The following is a 7,500-nucleotide window of genomic DNA, read 5'->3' as shown; positions in this document are numbered from 1 at the left end:
GAGCATGTTGTGTTGAGCGATTGTTGTGAAATCTAATAATAAATGACTATAGTTTTAAACTTCTTATTTTTGTATTCTACACTAGAGTTGTCTTACAGTTTAGAAGAAGAAGAATAAGATGTGAACTTGTGACACCTGATAAAGCGTTTTCAGCACATAATGTTATATTTGATTTTAAAAGCTCAAAAATCAATCGGCTTTATGGCCCCCCCCCCCCAAAAAAAAAAAAAACAAACCCCAACCCCCCCCCCCCCAAAAAAAAAAAAAAACAGAACAAAATAAAAACAAAAAAAAAACAAAAAAAAAAAACAAAAGCAAAACATACAAAAATAAAAAAAAACGAAAAAAAAAATAAATAAACAATACAAAAAAAATAAAATAAACAGAACGAAATAAGCAGAATCAAAAAAAAAAATTAAACAGAAAACAAAAACAAATGAACATGAAAAAACACACACCCCAAATAACAAATTTTAAAAAAGGCAAAAAAAACCCCAAAACAAACAGAAATCAAAAACAAATTACAAAACAAACAAAAAACACACAAAAAAAAAACAACAAGTACAGACACTCAAACACACATACAAACACACAAACACACACACACAACACAGAAAAACGAAATAATACAATAAGCAAGAAAAGCAAACAAACGCTCCGAATTCCTAATTGAAGAGTAAGAAGAATTCACGGTTGATATTGATGGAGCTCGTCAAAGTTAGCTCCTAGGGAGCCGAATGTTCGAACGGAGCCGTCATTTTTCGGCCCATTACAGTAATTTTCGATAGTGGTTTGAGTCCCAAGGCGTGGATTGATTGACTATGAGTCGTGTGTGTGTGTGTGTGTGTGTGTGTGTGTGTGTGGGTGGGTGGGTGTATGTGTGTGGGTGTGCGCGCGCGCAAGCCCGAGGCGCCAATTTGGCTGATAAGTCTCCACGCTTTCAGCAAATTGTTGTTGCTATTGTAAGGCGACAAAGAATCTGTCAGGTGTTTTGAAGTTTTGTAGCTCAAACTTCTAAAGGAGATATTATTATCGTGAATTGAAGAAGAGACAAATTAACCCTTTGAACTCACAATTCCCAGTCAAGGCAAACGGACTGTTTGGGATAATTTTTAAAAGATAATTTATTTCTGGTTTATCTGACACACCTTTCCAGATTGTTATAAAAAAATACTTGAGCTTTTATATAGCGCAATACCCACTAATCCCGTTAGCTCAGTTGGTCGAGCACTCGCTTCGCACTCGTGCAAAGGAACCGTGATCGATCCCGGGTGCAGTCGAGATATTTTTCTGACCTTCCCCCCCCCCTGTCCATCCAAACAGTGAATGGGTAGCTGAGTCTGTTAGATTTTGGCGGAAAGTACTTTGCGATAGACTAGCATCCTATAGGATTGCAAGCAATTGCTATTGTCCGTTTCACGCTGTAATAACCGGGATCAACTCAATGTAGGGCAATGTGGGGGAATTCCATACCCAACTTTTTCAGTTTATTGTTATAAAGTTGCTATTATTGACGTGAAACACACACAGACAGAATACAAATAACCCACAGCCATTAGCACTTGGATTCTGCACAAATAACATTTTAAAAAAAGAACATCACTTCATAAATTCCAAATTTTCTCTTTATTCGCATATTCATCATTTTGGGGTAATTCCACACTTATCATGACAAGCATGCAAAAACGAGATTGAAACAATCAGGAACAATAATTGATGTCTGAAATGAACAAAACAATCTTTGTAGACTATGACATGAGACCAATAGGCCAAGTTCGTAGAGCACTCGCTTCACAATCAAAGGGACGGAGATCGATCCCGGGTATAGTCTAGCGTTTTCAGTAAGCAGTAAGTATCTTCTCCCATTCTGCTGTATCGTCTATTGACGTAGTCACAGACTGTTCCCCAGTTTAGGTTGTATAATTTGGCAGCACATTTGTAAGCCATCCCTCCAGATGAAACGAGATCGACCTGTCACCATATCTGCATGGTCACACGACACCGTCTTTTCTTGTAGTTCAACACCATGATTAGCCAATCTCTATAGAAAAAGGAGAAAAACATGAACAGAAATCCCTTCTAGATCCAGCTAACATCCATAAGTAACATCATGTAGGCCCACAGTAAGGCTTATTATTCAAGCAGTGTTAATAGGCTACTAGTGCCGCGCTGAAGACCGGTCTGGACCGGCGGTCCCACGGTCTTTTAGCTGTGAACCGGAGACCGGTCCCATAGGGGAAGACCGGCGGCGGTCCTCACTTCTTATCACCTTTCAACTAGTGCGGGGCGGTCCTTGGCAAGCTTAAGGACCACGGTCCTACGGTCTCGCGCCATAGCCTACTACTTCCCCAGCGATTCGTTGCTTCGGTTGCCTATCTTCCACCAATCACCACCCATCCCACTTAATTAATCGCACCCACCCCCTTTGCCATACACTAAACGACACAGACGACCATACAGGCAGACGACCACCAACCTCCACTCCGCAAACCGCCCTTTCGTGTGTGAGATGGGGGGAACAGGAGGCGCACGCCTTGGACGATTCCATTATACGGGGTAAATTTCAAAATTTACTACACCATAATGATCGCAATGACAATGATCTATGGTGAAGGCATGACCCCTCTTCTCTAATGGGTTATTGTTTGAAATGTATGTGACTACTAAAGATGTGTGTGTTTGTGTGTGTGTGTGTGTGTGTGTGTCGAACCTAGCAAGTAGCAAATCCGATTTTTTGTTTTCTTTTGTCCATCTCTTGTCACCACTCCTTTCTATCGCAGTGTTGTCATTTAAAATAATACAATAATATTAAAATTTCGTTTGGTGTTTTTACTAATCAAATAATATGAGTTTCATTAGTTTCTTCCTTCCAAAAAACCCAGTTATAACGTCTGAATTTTAAAAAAGTCCAATAGAATATTTGGGGACCCCGATAGCTCAGTTGATAGAGCACTCTCTTTATACGCAAAGGGCCAGAGATCGATCCCGGGTGCAGTCGAGTTTTTTCTGAATCCCTGTCTACTCAGCAATGATTGGGTAGCTGAGTTTGTTAGATCTGGCGAAAAGTCACCATCGACCCCTCTAATTACCTCATCCACCCCCTCTTATTATAACTTCACGTCTCTCTCTTACCCTTCAATGCTCGCTGCCCTCTAATGTGTGTGTGTGGGGGGGGGAGGGGGGGGGGGGGTAGGAGTTGCGTGTGTGTATCAACGCCACGAACAACTCGATCAACGCCTTGGGCGATGCCATTATCTCCGTTAATGGGGATAAATTTCAAATTTTATTAAATTATCGAAGTAACAATGAAGTACGGTGAGCAAATAAAGAAGGCATCACCCCTCTTCTCTAATTAGGTTACAATTTGAAATGAGTGTGACTACTCCGTGTGTTTTACTCCTGTAGACCACGGTTTTCATCGTGTAGCGGTCTTTAACGGTTCAAGAATGAACGATCCCACGGTCTCAAAAGTCAAACCGGTTCGAATTTCCAACAGTCTCTCAGGAATGTTCAATGTCGAAAAGGACCGGTCCTAGGACCGGTCCTTGCGGTCTTCATTTCCCAAGGACCGTAGGACCGTGGTCCTTAAGCTTGCCAAGGACCGCCCCGCACTATAGGCTACACACTTCCAAAACTTTTGGATGATGTGCTTTTCAGAGAAAAACAATAGTAAACTATGTTGGGCAATTTCAAACATGCTTAGTGTGGAATTGCCCCAATACAAAAGAAGCAACAACAAACAACCCCCCCCCCCCCCAAAAAAAAAAAAAAAAAAAAAAAAAAAAACAAACAACAAACAAAAAAAAAACAAAAAAAACAAACAAAACAAAACAAAACAAAAAAAAAAAAAAAAAAAAACCCAACATGGATAAGGATATATACTATTTACTTGAAATGATAGCTGGGGCCTCTCTTTGTAAAATAAAACCATTGAAATAGGGTTTCGATCAAATCTTTTCACACAAAAAAAAACACGAGAAATTTGAAACCTGTAGGGTGTGGAATTTCCCTGACCTTTATGAATCTAAAAAAGGCACAGCATCTTACTCAAAGCAGCTAGAACAGGTTTGGGGGGGAAATGTTACATATCCGGTGAATGATTAAGCATTTCTAGCTTGAGCTTCAAAGTTGAAGAATATTTAACAACATTTTGCCATATTTGAAAAACCACGAGTGTTGAACCTATACCTTCCATGGGCTCATAAAAACTTGTAAAATTTGTAAGAATTCAACAGTAGTAAACATGGCTGCTTCTTGTGTTCAAACAGGAAATAGAAATCAAAGGCAGCTAAGACTTTGAACAGTTTCTAATTGTTTTATTAAAATATTTTTTCTTTTTGCATTATTTCTGCGAAGAACTAGATACCATCAACTGGGGAAACTTTGCATTTTTAATTTTGGGCCAATTAGAGTAAATTATTTAGTTTTGTGGTCATTATTTTCTTTGATTAAAAAGGTCAATCATTTAACCAGGATTATAACTACAATAAAGCTTAGATCACTCAAAATGCTCCAAATTTACAGAGGCAAAGTTATCCCAACTGACGGAATGAATGTGGGTGTGGAATTACCCCGGATGTGGAATCCCCCCCCCCCCTTTACCCTACGCGTCATTGTCAATTCATCGCTTTACAAATGTAGATATTCGTAATCTCTTTCATGCTTCAAAAAACATTCTTTTCGCATTTAATGATAATATCTTGAAATTCTTTATTTGCCATGTTTTCTAGTTAACTAGAGGTGCAAAACGTAAAAAAAAAAAAAGAAATCCCAACCCCAAACCCATCGACAAAGTAATGATTATCTATCTATCTAGAAGCTTGTGACGAAATGGAAATTGCATCCACAATGCCGTATTTGAATTCGCTGTTGTTTATTTGTGTCTTTTAATAGTGTGTACTCGCATTCACAAGTGGCCAATAAAACTGCACGCCTAAATTATTGGATTCTCTTTGCCGCATTTGGATTCCATATGCCAAAATTGCGTTCTCTATTTGGACAATTGCCTTGTAAACACTATATATATATATATATATATATATATATATATATATATATATATATATATTATATATATATATATATATATAGATATACATAAGACGAGATATCACACAAGGATATTGCATTTTTTTTCTTTTTGACGGAGACAAGGCTATTTATTACCGTGCGGCTATGTGGTCATGTGGTATGACACTCGCGCTCGGATCGGAAGGTCCATGGTTTGAATCCCACTCTGATTGGCGTAGGCTATAGTTGAGTCATTGGAAAATTTTCTTTACTCACATTCTCTCACCGGACTCAGGTGTAAACTAAGTACCTTGCTGTGAACAGTGTTGTCTTTGTTGGAAAAAAAACAAAACAAACTTGTAATATCGCCAACTTGGCATCGTGTCTCGTCGTACATGTTAATTGTTGCTGTTGAATTGGGAGCCGTCGTAAAGCGCTTTGAGCACATTTGTGGATATTGTGGATATTTCTCTATACCAATGCTCCGGTTTTAATTTAGCGAACAGGTACTCATTTCACTCATGAGTACAGTGAAAGAATATGAGTGAAGAGTGTTTTTTTTTCTTTCAATGAATCAACTTTGCGTCGCCCAGAACAAGACTCGAACCAGGGACCCACCGGTCCGATGGTTAGTATCAACCCACTAGACCACATTGAGGCGAGTGGACTTTGAGTTGTCTTCGTCTTTCAATATTTGAACCTGGGACCTGCTGGTCCTAAGTGGAGTGTTATATCAACTAAATAAAAACAAAAACAAACTTGAGCTTTTATATAGTGCAATACCCACTTAATGTGCTCAAATCGCTTTACAAAGGGTCCCTGGACAACAGCAACACGTAACATGTAGACGAGACATGACGCATGTCAGGCGATATTACATTTTATCTCCAGACAGAGACAACGCTGTTAACGGCCAGGTACTCATTTGAGGCTTCATCTGAGTTCGGTGAGAGAATGTGAGTAAAGAGCCTTTTCCAAGGACTCATTCAACTATGCGCCGAGCAAGGCTCGAACTCAGGACCTTCCGATCCGAAAGCGAGTGTCATACCATACCACAAGACCGCATAGCACATTGTGGCCATTTTACTTTGAGCTGTCTTCGTCAATAGTGAGCAGTAACAACGATGCAAATGAGCCGACGTCCACATAATCGCAGGTCTGACAACAGAACGTAAATTAAAATGATCTGTTTTAACAGTGTTGTCGTGGAGAATATTTGTTACGGTGGATGACATAATCTGTCGGATGGTGAAAAGGTTTGAACTGAGATATTGCCAAGTTTTCTTTGAAGGTCAATGTTTTATCAAAAATGAGTTATTGTCATAAATGATTAAATCAACCCTTTTTGTACATCTTCGGGAATTATCAAAGCTTAATTTCACTTCTAAATAATTTTTACAGCTCGTCAAGTTGAAAAATTATGAAATTTGAGAAATGTTGCTGGATAACTTTCCCATAATCTGACCATAACTTCATGAAGAGTCACCCGAGTTACTTCGAATAAAGATTAAAAAGCTCTGGGGAGCATATTCTTTCAGAACATGCAAAAAATGCAAATCCAAAAAATGTTCACCTTTCGACTGATTATGTCATGCACTGACTCATTTTTCATTGGTTTGAGAGTATATAGATAGTTCGAAGTTGACGTCACTCAGGTCTTTGTTATTGGTTTTTGCCATCCGAGTTTATGAGTACTTCTCACTAATCAGTAATATCCAGACTATCAACGTTCTTGATTACACACAGTTTTGTGTGTTGGTCCGTTATACTTCCGGATGGCAATGTTATGAGCTTCTAAGCCAAGCGCATACTATCTATATCCATTACAAAATGAGCCCAAAACAAGTTGGATTATCAGACCTGCAAATAAGTCCGCGTCGGAATGGGCCATTAATTTTTGGGGTACGAAATGAAGCAGCCACAGTTACAGTGGCATGTTTTGTATAAGTCTGGGCGGTAACGATTCGCGTCCCTAATTGTTATTCAAAGGAAAATGGTTGTAGTATCAAAACACAATTACTCTCTCTCTCTCTCTCTCTCTCTCTCTCTCTCTCTCTCTCTCTCATATATATAATATATATTATATTATATATACATATATTATATATATATATATAAATATAATATATATATTTTTAAAGAGTGATATATATATTATATATATTATATATATATATATCTCATCTCTTACCCCATTCATATTCTCTCTCTCATTCCCCTATCTATCTTTTCTCTCTCTCTCTCTCTCTCTCTCTCTCTCTCTATATAATATATAATATATATATATATATATATTTTTTTAAAGAGTATATATATATATATATTATATATTATATATATTATATTATATATCTCCTCTCTTACCCCATTCATATTCTCTCTCTCATTCCCCTATCTATCTTTTCTCTCTCTCTCCTCTCTCTTCTCTCTCTCTCTCTGGGCTTCTCTCACTCTCACACACCACACACACCACACACAACACACACAGGT

The 7,500-nt window shown here is 38.3% G+C and overlaps 1 protein-coding gene across 2 annotated transcripts in view; it reads left to right on the top strand.

Moving 5' to 3' along the window:
• The window catches only part of LOC144957764 (uncharacterized), a 21,577-nt gene that overhangs the window by 8,370 nt on the left and 5,707 nt on the right, over positions 1-7,500 (top strand). The gene's annotated exons all lie outside the window — the stretch shown is intronic.

This window comes from Berghia stephanieae, chromosome 12 (assembly GCF_034508935.2).
Source record: "Berghia stephanieae isolate SIO BIC M18660-M18661 chromosome 12, UCSD_Bste_1.3, whole genome shotgun sequence".
Taxonomy (NCBI): Eukaryota; Metazoa; Mollusca; class Gastropoda; order Nudibranchia; family Aeolidiidae; genus Berghia; species Berghia stephanieae.
This window is presented reverse-complemented; position numbering and strand designations above follow the sequence as displayed.